Source organism: Notamacropus eugenii, chromosome 2 (genome assembly GCF_028372415.1).
Source record: "Notamacropus eugenii isolate mMacEug1 chromosome 2, mMacEug1.pri_v2, whole genome shotgun sequence".
Classification (NCBI taxonomy): Eukaryota; Metazoa; Chordata; class Mammalia; order Diprotodontia; family Macropodidae; genus Notamacropus; species Notamacropus eugenii.
In genome coordinates this window covers 245,575,864-245,593,117 of record NC_092873.1, presented here as the reverse complement: position 1 = coordinate 245,593,117, position 17,254 = coordinate 245,575,864, and the positions used below count along the sequence as shown (strand labels likewise).

General features: G+C 36.7%; 1 protein-coding gene and 1 pseudogene across 2 annotated transcripts in view; one reads left to right on the top strand and one right to left on the bottom strand.

Annotated features, from left to right (window-relative positions):
- The window catches only part of RGS17 (regulator of G protein signaling 17), a 237,680-nt gene that overhangs the window by 5,813 nt on the left and 214,613 nt on the right, over positions 1 to 17,254 (top strand). The window lies entirely within an intron of this gene.
- On the bottom strand, positions 10,960 to 12,339 carry LOC140527078 (fructose-1,6-bisphosphatase 1 pseudogene; annotated as a pseudogene).

Sequence of the window (17,254 nt, the reverse complement as noted above, 5' to 3'; positions counted from 1 at the left end):
GACTGACTATCTGTGTATGAACTTTGTTTTGGCCTCAATAATAGACTGTCTTCTAAGACCATGAACATACAGCAATCTGTGTTGTTGAAGGGAGTGTCTACTTTGAGGAAAACCATAGATCGTTAAAATACGACACTGTAAAAATTATAATTCCTTAGAAAAGTACTTTCCATGATTAGTTTTTCTCGGTCTATAAATTATCGTCTTAATAGCAGTAACTCTAATAAAAATGAAACAAATCCAAATTGCAGATAATACAAGAAATACAAATCACAACTCTGAAGTTTTGATTCACAACAAAAAATGGAAATGATCAGTGTTGAAGAGATCACTGTACACTAAGTTACACACTAGTTAGGCACATTAACACTGTAGGTAGAGCTTTCCATTGGTACAATCATTATGGAAAAGAATTTGAAATTATGCTAAAACTTATGTAAAAAAAGATGTCTAAAATATTCATTCCCTTTGACCCAGACATCCCTCTTCTAGGCCTATACTGCAAGGAGATCAGTGTTAAAAAAAAAAAATGTCCCATATACATAAAAATATTTATTGCAGCCAATTTTATAATAGCAAATAGCTGGAAATAGTGATATTCAGTGAGGAATGATTAAATAAATATCAGTGCGTGAATATAATGGAATATTACTGTGTTGTAATGAATAATGAATATAATTAATACAGAAAAGCATGGGAAGACATCTAAAGTGATGGAAACTGAAGTAAATAGAATCAGAAAAGCAACATATATAAGGAATGGGAAAAACAAACCCAGCAATAACAAATAAATGGAAACTGAATGCTGTTAATAATTACTATTAATGATAATAGCTAGCATTTGTGTAGCATGTATTACATGCCAGGTATTATGCTAAGTGCTTTGAAATTATTATCTCATTTGGTTATCACAACAATACCCACCAGGAGGTAGGTGCTATTATTATCCTCATTTTGTAGATAAGGAAATTGAGGCAAATAGGAGTTAGAAAGGAATATGAGAAAATGCTTCTCCTATTATTTGAAGAGGGAACATGGGTTTGGTACACTACCTATCATGCTATACTACCTATTCATTGATACGCTGTTTAGTTCTGATGAACACATTGCGTGTTATCCCCTTATTTGCTTTAAGCAATGGTTCTCTGAGAAGAGGAAGGAGGAGATTTATGTTGGGAAATGCTGTAAAAACAAATTATCAGTAAAAAATAATTAAAGAGAAAAGAAAAGCAGAGGAATCTTTCTAACATTTCTGCAGAGGATTCTTTGTTCTACCAGTCTTCCTCTACTTATAGTAGCAGCAAGGATATCACTTTAAGTAGTACATGCAGAGGCTGTTGAAAATTCAACAGATGAGCCTGATGTTAAATGACATTAAAATCACTGCTTTCTATCTGTTTACTATGATCAGAGTCAGGGATGATAAGTATATATGAATGTTTCCTGGAGCTTAAAAAATTCATGTCCTCTCCAGGGTTATCTAATTGCCCTGGACCATTTGAAATGTTACAAATTTCTACCGGAGAAAAACACAAACTTTTACCACAGAGAAGGAAGATCATTCTAAATGGCAGATTGACTAAGAAAAAAAAAAAATCCACTCAACACTTGCCTGACAACCAAAAAAAATTATTTTGCTGAATTATCAAGTATCATGAAAGTGTTTTCATAGTCTCACATACTTTGTTTAATAGAAAATACATGTTTTTATTAACTATGCCAATTTTAAATAGTAAGGACTGAGTTGTTTTTTTTTTAATCTGATTCCATATGAATTCTACCTATTTGGGTCAAGGAAGAGACCTCCAGAATTTCTGACATTTCATGAAAAAAACTTTTAAATTTAAACAAATGCAGACAAGCAAAAGAAAGTGCTTTGTGACAGAGAACACAGAGCTCACTCTCTCTAGCTGAGCTAAGGCTCTGACTCACAACAGAGCAAACAACATTAAAGTTTGGAGGATAAATTAACCCATGTATTAAAGCTGCGATGACTTCCTTAACTCCTGCTATTATACCTAGTTTTCCCAGTTTGTAAAAGCCTTTAGAGGAAGTCCAAAATCATTAAGTATTTGGTTTCTACTATTCCCTTTTGGACTTTTGGGCATGGAACCACAGTGAGGAAGTCTAAAGCTGGGAGTTGCCAGATTTTCTGGACTTTTCTCTAACCAGTTGTTGTGGTAAAGTAGTTCTGAGCCTCCTAAGAGTTATGGAATGAGATTAACAATTATGAAAAGTAAGTATATGACTCCCTATCTATAAATATTATTCTTTTATTTGAATGAATTTATAATTTACACAGAGTTATAAAACCTGATCAACCTGGAATTTTTTTCATTGCTTTAAACCTGTAAAATCTCCGGAGGAGACGGATCAGATTCTCATCCCATCCATTGCCAGGAAACTTACATATATTCTAAATGTCTAAAGTTGCCCATAGTTTAAATTTCTGCTTTTGTTCTTTTTCCCAAAATGCCAGGAATTTATTAGATTTTCACCAAAGGGTCAAAATATTTAGAAGTAGAAAGCAACAACAAAGTGCTTTTTTTTTAAAGTTGTTTGAAGAAAAAAAAAATTTTAAATTTTCACCAATGAGTTTTAATCATATCTAATACAGTAAAATCTCATTAATTCCAAGCCCACCTATTCAGACTTCGTAATAATTTGGAGATCTTTGACTAAAGCTTACTACCCATGTTAAAAAACAATGCTAAATGAAACATCAGTGTAAAAAATAAAGATTGCAAGGTAAATGAATAGTTTCACTACCTGGAGAGAAGTTTTAAGTTTAAGTTTAAGTTTAAGAAGTTATCATTACAGGATAACTTAAGGTGCCAACTTAAAATAATTTTCATTTATCCAAGTAGGGTCTCAAAGAACTGAAAATTAGTAATATTTTGTTAAACTAAATTTGGTTTATCATCTCTTATATGCATGAAAAGAGTAAAACTTTTATTTCAGAAAGTCTTTTCTCAATTAACTTGAGATATTACTTATCCTAGTTGATACTTTGCCCTTCAATACTGAGTTATATAATGACAGGAAACCCACACTTTTTAAAAGGGAGATTTTGGCTTCTGACCTAAGTTATAAAATTGTAGAAGTACTTCCATTAAGTGAAATTCTAAAAATATGAACTATTTATATTTTGTGTCTTGAGAACTTGATATATCAGCACATCTGATTTGCTTCAAATTGAATATAGTTCTCAATGGAGATGTTTGCTTTCATATACTGGGTAACAGGCCTGTCACAATACTATTCTGGTTGTTTACTGGAAAAGACTAGTAATAAAAGTCACTGGGTAATAGTAGTGCACTTTTAGGAATATGTACTCATTCAGGGCAAATGACACAGGATAATAAGATTTAGAGCTGTAAAGGACTTGAGAGATCCTCTACTCTGATCCCTTCACTTTACAAATGAGGAAACAAACCTAAAAAGCCTGTGTGTCTCGTCCAAACCCACATGGATAGAACTGAGACTTACACCTAGACCCTTCAGTTCTCTGACTTGAAATCCAGCACTACTTTCCTCTGTACCTCATTACTTATTATAAAGTAAATGAATTTGTCGTTGTTGTTGTTGTTCAGTTGTTTCAGTTGTATAGGATTTGTCATTACAACATTGAGGGCAAAGATACTGGAGTGGTTTGCCATTTCTTTCTCAAGCTCATTTTACAGATGAGGAAACTGAGGCAAACAGTGTAACATGACTAGTGCAGGCATGAATAAGCATGGATATTAACTTCACTTTTTGATGAAGGTCTTTGTGTCTAGGCCATGAGGACTGATTGAAGGAACTGGGCATATTTAGCCTACACAAAAGAAAAATTTGGAGGTTGGGGACCAATATATCTGCCTTCAAACTTTTGGGAAAGGAATTAGATCTGTTTGCTTTGGCCCAGGGGAAGAATCAGGAGCAACAGGTTAAAGTTATAGGAAGGCAAATTTAGGCTTAATGTCAAGAAAAATTTCCTAACAATTAGAGTTAACCAAAAGTGGAATGGGCTACTCTGCGAGATGTCAAATACTTTAGAAGTATTGAAACAGAAGCAGTATAACCACTTGTCTGCTGTGGTGAAGTGTAAATTCCTTCCTAATATGGGTTGAAGTAGATGGCTGGTGGGGTTCCTTCCAGCTCTCAAATCCTGTGATTCCATGATACTTATGTGTTCTTACAGACAGGAATGCCCTGGACAAGGGTGGAAAACCTGCAGCTTTGAGGCCACCTGTAGCCCTCTAGGTCCTCAAGTGAGGCCCTTTGACTGAATCCAAACTTCACAGAACAAAGCCCCTCGAACCTGCAGCCTCCAGGCCACAGGTTCCCCACTCTTGGTCTAGGAGATAATTTAGTATGAGATGATAGGAAGGTTTTAAATTGTCTATGTGATTTGTTTGAGCATTATATAGTATATTATGAGAGTTTATTTGATGGGTACTATAGACTTCTGTAAACCAGTTCTGGACCCAGAGAAATCATATGTAGAGCCTCCTTACCCTCTTCTTCTGTTAACTCTTCTAGTCCCTTCAGCCTTCCACAAATCAAAATCAATGCCTGTTAAGTGAATATTTAGAATGTGCAAGATGCTTTCCTTAATGCTTGGGATAAAAAGACGAATAAAACAGTTTCTACTTTCAAGAACCTTCCATCAGTGACGTTATACTCTTGATGGTAAAATGAAGCATAAATACATGAAAAGACAAATAATATTATATAAGAGTTAAGTAAAAATAAATATATTTTATGTGTATTACAAAATTGTGATACAGACCATGACTGTGATGAAGCAGTTTTCATTTCTGAACTGATTATTTAGTTGCTAGCAACACGGAGAAACCTCATTAGTGAAGGGCTACTGGGTTTAGTCCTTTATCTCTGTTCTTTCTAACATTTATATCAATGACTTAAAGACCGAAGGTGAGCTTATCTTATTTAAGGATAATACAAAGCTGATGTTCTTAAACTAATATCCTGTATGATAAAGTCTGCATACAAAAAAGTCCCCCTGATCTGAAATGGAAAGATGAAACAAAAAAACATGAAATCTTGGTTTAATAATTTTTCATACTGTTCAAGGATCTACAGTTTTATCAATTTGGATGCCTCTTCCACCAGCACAAATCACAATTCACTATGTATCTTCATTACTTGCTTTGGCTAAAAAAAAAAAAAAATCACTCACTGGTAACACTGCTATGATAAACCTCTCTGAACTTAAGTAAATTGGTCCTCAGATAACAGTCCAGCACCAGGTCAATACACACAGTCTTTCCAGATTGCTAGAACCTGCATTCTTCTAGCATAGCCCTGGAGAACCCAGATTCATCTGTACAGCATAATTGAATCAATTGAATAAGATTTTAAGATATTAAGATAAAAGAGAAGTAAAATGTTAACAAGGAGAGTTTAAAAGTCCAGCCCTGTATTTAGCTTTTAAAAAATGTTTACAGGATAACAAAGATCTGCCATTGCTGCCCATGTCTTCTCATTTCCACATATACCCCAAAGGTTCATTCTTTTCTTCCCCCTCTAAACTTCACGATTTGAACACCCAATAGCAGTGTATCTCCCTGATCTAGGTCCCCCACTACCTACTTTGAACTATCAGCCAAGACTCAGGTCTTTCCTTTTCCCTTATTAGAATCTGCATCCAATTTTTCTTTAAAGTTATTAAGGATTTTTATTTCATGTTTTAAGGAAACATGAGAGACACATAAAAATCCAAGGAGTATAATTAAATCTACTTAAATAGAATAAAAAGATCCTTTTCTGCTCTGCCCGGCTGAGTTGATATAATTCCTCGACCACATATATTTCTTCCCAAGATTACCTTCAGTTTATACTGATTAGGTCTTATATGTACAATTTTATGCCCCACCCACCCAGTTTGAATGTGATCTCTGAGAGTTGAGACCATATTTTTGCCTTTCTATTTCCAACACTTAACTTGGCACATAGTAAATGCTTAATGAATGTTTGTTGGCTAACTAATGACTGGCAGCACTGATCTACTCATATTGTAAAACTGGCTTCTCTAGTCTACTGTCTTAGACTGACCACTGGGTCATCACTTCTCTGTTATGTAGTCCAGGCTGATATGATTTCCTCTATGAAACCTCCCTCCTACATGCTGCTCCCAGCATCATAGGATTCCATTCTATACTGAAATGGCCTTCCTATTTTTAAACTTGCATTCCCTAAGCCCTGGTTGTAGAGCTCCACAACCCCCAAGACTGAAGCAACTGGCGTACCTTAAGTCAATGATCAAAGTCATCTTTTAAAGAATTTCATTCTTGTTTCTTCCACCTCCTCTCACCCTCAAGGTACTGAAGGATTTTATTTTTGTGGACTCAAGCCAAGAGAGTGAGGGGGGTGGAGAAAGAATAGAAGAGAGAAAGAGAAGAGGGGCAGGAGAGAGACAGAGAAAGAGAGGAAAGAGAGAAAGGAGGAAAAGATTAAGAGTGAAAAAAAGGGAGAAAGAAAGATAGGAAGAGAGAAAAACAGAGAGAGAAAGAGACAGAGAGAGAGAAGACAGAGAGAGAGAAGACAGAGAAACCTAAGCTGATATGATCTTAGGCTGCATTGAGAGGCATAATATCTAGTACTAAGGAAGTGAGAGTTCCACTATGGTCTGCCATGGTCACACTACATTTAAAGAACCTCATTTAGTCCTGAACTCCTTCTAGAGAGGAGGCATCATGGTTGAGCAGAGTGGTGAATTTAGAGCCAGAGAACTTGGTTTTGAAAGCTGGCCCTGCCACTTAATTAATACCTATGTGACCTTGGCCAAGTCATGACCCCTTGACCAAGGGAGGTGCCTGGGCCTCAGTTTTTCATCTGTAAAATGGAGGTAGGGTTAGAGAACCTCCAAAATCTCTTCCTACTTTATATCTCTAATCAAATGAAGGACACTGGGCTGTGCAATAAATGAAGGCCATGAGGAAGGTAAAAAAAACTTAAAAGATCATGCATAATAGTTGAAGGGCCTGAAGGTATTTTTGCCTGGAGAAAAGAATACTGTCAAATAGGAGAGATGTCTTGTGAAGAGCTGTCATGTGAAAGCAGTATTAAATTTGCTCTTATTGGCCATAGGGATGAGAAATTATGAAGAAGAAAATTTATGTTTAATATAGGAAAAAACTTTCCAATAATTAGAGCAATCCCATAGGAGAATGGAGTGCTTTGGGAAGCAATAGTTGCCCCACAAATGTCTTTAAGAAGCCAGTTGGTTGCTTTTGGGCACTGATGTAGAAGGGCTTCTTGGGAAGATGTGAACTGGATGAGGTCAGGGATTCTTAGCCTTTGGCCTGTGAACTTATTTAATATTTTGATAACTACATTTCAATACAAAAGTAATTGGTTTTCTTTGTGGTCCTATGTATTTTATTTTATACATTTACAAATATTATTCTGAGAAAGGGTCTCAGGACTTCATCAGACTGCCAAAAGGGGCCATGACAGGCAAAAAAAAAAAAGAACCTCTGGGCTACATGGAGTTGTCCCAACTCCTCCCACCCACCGCCACCCCCAAATAGAGCAGTGTATTATAGCACACAAAATTTCACCTGAAAAAAAAGTTGGGGTTTTAATTGACCCCAAGCTCAGTATGAGCTTGTGAATTAATTATGTAACAGGAAAAAAACAAAATAAAATGTGGTGACAACTTGGACTTCATTATAGTAGAAGTACAAAATCCATATTAAAGAGCAGGAGAATAGAAGTGTGACAGCCCCGTTGACCTATATACCAGAAAGAACATGTCTAGAATCCTATGTCGAATTGTATGTCTGTGAAGTATACGGACAAAGTGGAGAGTGTCCAGTGGAAGGTAAATCACTGTCATGTATGGAGTAATTGAAATCACTAGAGGGTAGGGGATAAGAGAGTATATGGAATATTTTACATGCTATAGAAGAATTGATATGAGAAAAGGAAATAGTATTCAAATATTTGAAGAAATTGTAAAAAAGAAGTAGATGTGGATTTATTCTCTGTGGCTCTGGAAGACAAAATTAAGATCAACAGGTAGAAGTCAAGAGGCAGTTTGGTGTAATAAAGACAGACCTGGTCTTGGAGTCTGGAAGACCTGAGATTCAGGTCCCACCCCTGCCATATACATCACCTTCCATCTATTCCCAATACTTCTTGAATGTACTTAAGTGCTAACAAATTGTCTCCCTCATTAGAATGTAAGCTCCTTGAGGGGAGGGACCATTTTTTACCTTTCTTCACTTCTCCAGTACTTAGAACAGTGATGGTACATAGCAAGCATTTAATAAATGCTTTGTTGACTCAGTGCCCCAGGCAACTATTTAAGTTGATAAATTACAGAAAAGGTGCTGATCACATTAAGAAGGAATTCTTCTATGGAATCACAAATCTGGTTAAAGAGGTATAAATTACTAAAAAAAAAAAAAAGCAGATTCTTGCTTCTCAGTGATGAAAGCACTGCTATTGAATTCCTCATAATGTAGCTATTTAAAAACACAAAACAAAACCTTTAATGAGGTATCACACTGAATTCTAGCAATAGAAATTTAGTGTTGAGTCAATAAATATGTTAAGGCCACATCTAGAGTACCTTGTCCAGTTGTCATTGTCTCTTTTTAAGAGGGACATAGATATATGATGTGTGGCCAGAGGAAAGCAGCAAGGATGGGTCTAGGAATTGTTATTTGATTCGTGATCGAAGGAAGTTATTTGTAAATCTATAGAAAAGTTGACTTGGTAAGAACAGTATAACTGCCTTTTAGAATTGTGTGAATGCCTCATATTTGGATCTGTTTTATATAGCATAAGAAGTCAGAACTAAGACCAACAGGTAGAATTCACAAGGAGGCCTTTTGGGAAGTAACCAAAGGAAGAACCTTCTAATGATTATAGTTGCCAACAAATGAATGACTTGCCTCTCAAAGTAATAATGTTCCTGGAAGTCTTTAAGCAGATATTGGACTGTTTTGTGCCAGGGATATTGTGGGTTCTAATTTGATTGGGGTGGTTGCATTAGGTAGACTGTTCTAATTCCAATATCCTATGATTCTAGTAATATATACAGTACTAGTGTTTTATAAATTGGGCCAAAATCAGTCCCTGAACTTTGGGATGCCTGCCCTACTATAATCAGTCTGCTGTAATCCAGGAAGGCAGTTGGCATGGGGAGAAGGCTAGACAGGAAACTGGTGATTTAAAAGAAAAAAAAAGACCTGAGGTCCACACAAAAAATTGTGTGATGAACCCTGCCAAACACTAGGATAGACAAAGCAGGTGAGCCTGCCTTTCCCCAATACTATTTATTTCCCTCAGACTGCATGATTTGTCTTCTCTTTTTCCCCTTCAAGTCTCACTTCAAGTTCACTTTAAATTAATTTCACCTCTATAATAGCATTGGTGGAGCCAAGGGGACAGAGAGGCAGTGTGATTTGCCTCAGGCCTTGTACCATCTAAGGATGACTGAATCTTCAGGCTCCCTGAAGTGTGAACCATAAAGCTGTGTATGTCTGTCTAAAGCAGGGGTTCTTAACCTTCTGTGTATCATGGACGTTTTTGGCAATCTGGGGAAGCTTATGGACCTCTTCTTATCAGAGAAGGTTTGTTGTCTACATTCCTAATTGAAGGAAATAGCAAATTTCAATGAGAGATTAGTTAAAATAAAGTATTTTTTTTTTAATCCAAGGTCACCCACCTCCTGAAATCTACCCTTGGACTCCTAAATCTGTAGACCCCAGATGAAGAACCCTTGATCTAAAGATTTATAAATAAACATTTCTTTAAGAAACAGAATTTCCAGTGAGGTAAATATCACAAATCCTCTCCCCACACACTATTCATCATATGTGTGTATGTATATACATATATGTGTAGGTGTATGAAGTGCTGAAACAGATACTGCTTTCTGCTTTTTTAAAATGTAAGTATTATCTTGAGTGTGGAGGAGGAAAGGCTTTATACACAGCAACACCTGTAAGTTCACCCCAAGGTGATTTATAAAATCAGAAGCTCATTTGCCCTGTGCCTAGAAAGTCAGGATAAATTTATAAGATCTGGAACAGAATTCAAATGCTCCCTTTGGAGTACCAAAACAGTCAGCTCCTGGCTCTGCGTAGCAGTAGAATACTAGTGTCTTGTGTATAAATTAAATCCACAGTCATTCTAAAATCTTACTTTAGTCAATAACTTCAATGCTTCCTTCTTCTTCTTGCCTTTATTAGAGCTGTCACAATGATTCTAGACTCAGATGTACTTAAAGGACTTGTACATTAGTTTAGTTACTTCTCTAAACTACCCTATGTCAAGTGTTGGGGAGGGGGAGAATGAACTGAAGTCAGGTTATCAAACAGACAAAGAGAGGAAACCAAAAGTCTAATTACAAACTGGATAACTATTCCAATTAACCAAAGGTAGATTCTGTCTGAGCCTGCGCATAGCACCCAGGAGCTATGCCTTATCCAAGCTTTGCATCTATCCCAGTAAGTAGCTCACTGTGGCACATAGTAGGCATTTAATCAAGGTCTGCATAAATGTATTTTCAAATAGATATTTTATATACAAACAATTTAAAAAAGTAAACCTGAATTTGCCTCTGTCTTTCTTCATCTTTTCTACCCTAGGAGGGGGAAAAATCTGTTTCGGACTTCAATTGAAAAACAAAAAATGTTCCTAAATTATCACTTTTTATTTATAAATTGAAGTGAATCATAATCTTAATATTGTAGGTACACATTAAAGTCTGAAAGAAAATGGAACTGGCAACCTACTTTGTTATAGGAGTTATAGAAGTTATAGCTTTGCTAGCTTAGGAGTAAATAATACAAGCTACAAGTAAATAATACAAGCTACAAGTAAATAATACAAGCTACAAGAAACTTTAACTCAGTTCATCGAGCCTATCCTATACAGAAATCTCAGATTCAATTTTTGAAGATACTGCAATCCAGACTTTGTTGATTATAATTCTTTTTTTTTTTTTTAAGGAAGAACAATTTTATTTCATCTTTTGGTTCCCTACCTCTCAAAATATCTTTACCATTTGTAACCCTATGGAAACTATCTTTTGGTTAGGGTGCCCAAAGCACCATACAGTATTTGGCATATCAAAAGGATTGTGGGAAATAAAAAATTGCTTTGATGTTGGTCTGCCATGGAAGTTAGAGTTCACTATGATCTTTGGTCCTGTTCTTTTTCATGTCTCAGCCCATGTGGGGAGATGAGATCTTCACTTGTAAGCATGCTTCTTGTAAATCTCTAGGACTTCATTCACATCATCCAGGGACCCCAGAATCACGGGTGCTCTTTCATGGATGTCAGTGGGAATGACGTCCAGCACAGCTTTATCTCCTGTGGTAGCCAGTCCTCCAGCTTTTTCCATGACAAAGGCCATTGGGTTACACTCGTACAGGAGTCTCAGCTTTCCTTTGGGGCTCTTTTTGTTGGCTGGATACAAAAAGATTCCTCCATACACCAGTGTTCTATGCACATCTGCCACCATGGAGCCCACATATCTTGCACCATAAGGAGCTGTGTTATCCTGGGGAAATTTCTTCTTCTGGATATATTCAGCGATTGCAGGATCAAAGTCCCTGGCATAGCCCTCATTAAGACTGTAGATATTGCCTCTCTTTTTTATCTTCACATTCTTTTCAACCAAAATGAACTCCCCAATAGCCGGGTCCAGCATAAAGCAGTTGACTCCACATTCCATAGCCAGCACTAACATTGTGGCACTGCCATAGAGAGCATACCCAGCAGCCACTAGATTCCTGCCAGGCTGCAAAGCATCCTTCTCAGAAGGCTCACCAACTGAATTCCTTCTGTAAATGCCAAAAATAGTTCCAATGGATGCAAGGCAGTCAATGTTCGAAGAACCATCCAGAGGATCAAAACAGACCACATATTTACCCCTTTTTTCTGGCTCTATTATTATGGCGTTCTTGTTTTCTTCTGATACAAGAACACATGTAGCAAAGGATGACTTTAGCATGTTAACAACCAGATCATTGGAGAGAACATCCAGCTTCTTGACTTGGTCACCAGTGACATTGGTAGAGCCAGCAATTCCATACAGATTGGCTATGCCTGCTTTCCGCACCGCAGAGGAGATGGCTTTGACAGCGGTGCAGAGGCTGTTAAGCAACTGGGTCATCTCTCTGGTGCCTTTGGCTTTCCTCCCCTCCTCCATGACGAATCGGGTCAGGGTGTTGACATCGGTGTCGAAGAAAGACTTGTCGGTCATGATTGGGTCAGAAGGGTGGATGTCTTTAGGGCAAGAAAAGTCCCGAGTGCAGCAGGCAGCCGGAGGGGCTGGAGAAGGGAGTCGGAGCTGGCCTCGGTGCGCGTGTATGCGCGAGAGCCTCCAGTCTCTACCTCCCAGGGCTCTGGTCAGTCACTGGAGCCGATTATAATTCTTAATAAAAATGTAGAATTTCCTCTGTAATTATAGCATGTCCCAAAAGTTTTAGTGCATGTTTAAGCTATTAGAGCTTAAAATTGTAATGAAACCGTAATATCTTTAAGCTCTTGAAACTTCATTAAAACTTTTGGAACACCCTGCATTTACTTGTTTGTTGCTGTTGAAAACCAGGAAAAATATCCTTAAGCCATGTTGGGGATGATCCTCTTGCATCTTGTTTAGTATTTTTGAAGGATGTTTATTGGGGTAGGGAGTTGTCTGCATAAACTTAGCCAAGTCTTCCACAGGAAAACATAAAGGAAGTAACAAAAGGAAACTTAAAAGCCAAGTGTATGTGATGAGTAAAGGACTAGGAATAGAGGCTGAACCTGTGTTTTCATTAAAATGGAGAACTCCCAGGTGAGAAAGCACCTTTGTTTAGCGATTTAAAGAGTTCCTTAGAGCAGTGATGTCAAATTGAAATTGAAGCGAAGACCACTAATCTATACAAAAGGATTCCTGTTGGTCACATGTTGACTTAAGTTATAAAATGTAACGTTATGTATGTTGTGCGTGGGGTTTTTGTTGTTATTGAAAAAGAAAATTGTTCTCTGATTTAGAAATTATGCCAGCTGCATGTCATAAGCACCATATAATGTAATTTGAAGGTCTTTTGTATCATAAGTACAGATGGCATATTTAAGACACAGTTAGTTATAGCAAGGGGCATGTAATCATGATTCTGACCAAGTAGATATCGTTATGGTATGTGGCTGTGTCTTTAAGAATGTTAAAGAATTTAGTTACATCAAGAAAAATCTGGTCCAACTTGGTCTTTAAGATAGTGCTAAACATAAGCTCTTCTCATTTGGATCAGATTTACGACCAATTCAGTTGTCTTTCCAAACGGGAATTTTGGCTAAGATTTATGACTGTGTGCATGCTACCCTGAAATACTACATGAAGGGAGGGAGGGACAGAGGGACAGAGAGAGAGAGAGAGAGAGAGAGAGAGAGAGAGAGAGAGAGAGAGAGAGAGAGAGAGAGAGAGAGAAAGAAAGAAGGGGGGCTACATTTCCATATGGTAGTATTTTAATGACAGAAACATCTGGTCAGACATTCGATTTAGTGTCCTTTGAAAACTGGCTGTTCTTATTTGTGCTGAGTATGTTTCAAAATGAATGTGCATCTATGGCAAAAGGCAGCTAGGAGTAGTGGATAGAAAACCAGTCTTAAAGTTAAGAAAACATTCCTTTCTCTCTGCCTCTTGGAATCCCTGTTTTATTTCAAGACAGTCAAGATTCCCTTTCTACACGAAAGCCTTTTCTGATCTTTTTTCTCCTAGACACTAGTGCCTACACCTTCCAAAGTATCTTCTTGCCTACATTCTATAAATTCTCTATGTATGTGGATATGCTGTCTTTCCCCCTTAGAAAGTAAACTGCTTGAGGGCAGGAACTTTATTTTTACATTTGTATTCTCACAGCTTAGCACAGTGCCTGGTACCAATTTGAGTGTCTGATGATGCTTGTTGATTGACAGATCAGGTCAATCAGGGCCGTTTCACAGGTGTCAGTTGTATAGTGACCATTAAGTAAATCTCTTAACCTCTTAGTGTCTCAGGCAACTCTCCAAGATTATAAATTATGGATGACTTAAACCTAAAATTCCTCTAGGCCAATAAAATCACAGGTCTAGACATCCGCATCCAAAATGGTTTCATAATTCAGCATATTCATTTTAGTTTCCTATTGTACCAGCTTCTTGCTACTGAGAATCTAATTTTGGCTGCTGAGTGTGCTGTTTGGGATACTAATGCCTTAGGAGTTATCAGTTCACTTTAGGAAATAATAAATAATAATAATAGATATATACAACACTTAGAAGTTTATGAAATATTGTACACACATTATCTCATTTGATCCTCACACCAACTCTTTGTGGTAGCTGTTTTTATTATCCTGATTTTACAGATGAGGAAGCTGAGATTGAGAAAGGTTTAGTGACTTTTGCCTAGTGTCACAGAGGTAATCAGTTTCTTAGATGAGATTTGAACTGAGGTCTTCTTAACTCCAAACCTGAGCACTATCCATTGTGCTACCCAGCAGCCTGAGAAAGAACAAATAAAGTATATTAGAGATTTGTAGAGTAGGGAAGATGTAGCGTCCAAAACAGGGACTAAGCTAAAAAGCCAAGGCAATATGGGAAAAGCCCAAGGGAGGGTTGATTGAGCACAGTGGTAAATGTCCACACCATGAATCAAAGTTTCCTAGGACCCCCAAACTCTTTTCAAAGAGTTAATCCTTGTTGCTCAAATGTTTGTTTTATCCTTGTTTCCTCCTCCTCCTCCTTCAGAAGGGCTTTAAAGTTGAAAGCGTGTTACACATAGTTGCAAGCTTGTGTTCCATTCAAAAAGTCATAGCCTTTTCTTTGCTATAACCTGTTCATAGCAGTCAACATACTCTATGGCAGGGCTTCTTAAACTTTTTCCACTCACAACCCCAGGGTATATAGATACGTAATTTTTATGTGACCCAGGGTATATAGATGCATAAAATAGGTATACAAATCAAACATTTACTACTAATAAATCATAAATAAATTTATCTTAAAATAATTCTTTGGTATACATATAATATTACCATTTATTAAAATGAAAGCAAATGAGATGTGCTTATTTTTACATAAAGAACTAAATCTTGAAGGAATATTTGATACCATGAGACATAGAGCATCTTCAACATTTTTCAGAGTTTTTTGATATTTTAATTTTATGATTGTCAATGTTGAGAATGCTGCTTCACATAAATACATGGTACAAAATGGCAGAAGTATGGTTAAGGCCATTTCAGAAATTGTTGGAAATACTGTCCTAATCCCAAGCCAAAATTCATTTAATGATTTTGTATGTACAGTAAAAAAACACTGCAATTCATAACATACAAGCATCTCAAATCTGAGCATAGATATTTTTGGCAGTGTTTGTTCACATTGCGTGATGTGATGGCGTGCACAGTGCAAAGTGCACATGTTCTGTGTTCGGAAACAAGGCTTCAGTGAAGTTGCAGGATGCAAATGCTGCCAGAAACAACTTGAATTCATTACACTTTTGATTTTGAATTAATTTTTCGTCATTGAGTGTTCAGAAACCTTTTATTGTTGCAATTTTTTCGTGACCCCATGCGACCCACAGTTCAAGAAGCACTGCTCTATGGAAGCAGTACAATATAAGGGAGATACAATATAAGACAATTCCTACTGTGTGCTTTTCTCATGGAGGTTTGGTCCATGACTGCTGAAAGGAGGGAGGATATTTTCATTTCAAAGTCCAACCCCGATCTATTATCCCCATAGCTGTCAGTGATTTTCTTAAAGCTTAGGTTTGATGATGTCATTCTCTGTTACCTTCAGGATCATACTATAAAATCTTCTCTTAAGAATTTAAACTCTTTACAACCTGTTCACTTCCTACTTTTCCAACCTTATTACACATTATTCCCTTGCGCATACTCCATAGTCCAATGGAAGTTACTTAAATTATTTAATGTTTCTTATATGTCTATTAATTTCTTATCACCATATCTTTACTATAGTTTCCTCTCCTGCCTAGAATTCTCTCCCTTCTCCCTTTTTCCTCTTAGAATCTCATTTGCCTCAAGGCTAAACCCAAACACAATGTTCTATGTGAATCTTTTCCTGTTTAGTCTTTCTACTTGCTAGCATCTTCCCACCCCCACCTCCCAACAAGTTACTGTGTTTCTGCTTTTATATATTTGGCATATGCTTATATATATACAAGCTCTTTTCCCTAGGTGGATTATAAACTCCTTGAGGTCAGGAAATGTTTTATCTTTGTTTTTTCATTCCCAGTATGGTGCTGGGTGGCACCTAGCATTTAATAATTGCTTGTTGAATGATTGTCTGAAAAAGTAAGTATAAAAATACTCAAAATCTAGTATCCCATTTACTGTACTGTACTGTGCAAGAAAGGCAGTAATCATCTGAATGGCAAATGTACTACTTAATCAATTAGCCCAACATTTTCTGTTTAAAGAAAGGAAACTTCCTGGCTGTCATTTTTTAAAGTTATTACAAAGGGAGGTTTAGAACTGGCTGTCAGTCAAAACTGGTACTACCTCTGTGCCTTTGGGGTTTAATAGATTGTCACTCTATCTTATAAAAGTGTGCTTTAAAAAAAAATGAAGACTGTGAGGATAACACTAATCATTTGCTAAAACTCAATAGGAAACTAGAGTCCTTTGAAATGCAAATGAAACAATGACATTTTCCTATAGTCTTTAATTTTTAGAGTTTTTTTTTTTTGCTTCAGTTTGATTGTAGAAATATGAACTGCTGGTTAAGTTTAGGGAGTAGGAAGGGACAAAAAGGAAATTAAAGTACAAATAGTGGAAAGGAAAGGGGAAATTGATACTAAAATGCAAAGCAGAAGGTTAGTAGGTCTTTTTAAATTTGCCTTTGTTTCTAATGTTATTGCATTTGTGATAGTTACATTCTGTGTTAGAGAATGGGGAATGTGGGAGGCTGGTGAAGAGAGGATGTCACCTTAAAGAAAGAAGGTCACTAAATGACTAGAATATCCAAAAGCTGTCAATAGTTCTTTCACTGAAAGATCTTTGAGTTTCCAGTTGGCACAATGCTTAGCCTTTAGTCCTTTCTATAAGGCTGAGACAAAAGTAGGAGAGAAATGTTAACTGTCCCTAGGCCAGTAATACATGAAAGAGGTAATCCCCAAGGTTTAGAATCTCCAAACAGTGCTAGAATTTTATTGATTGTAATATTACAAAAACAGAGATATGAGCTGATATTAAAGTCCATTTCTAACCAACTGGGAAAATGCAAATGCAAA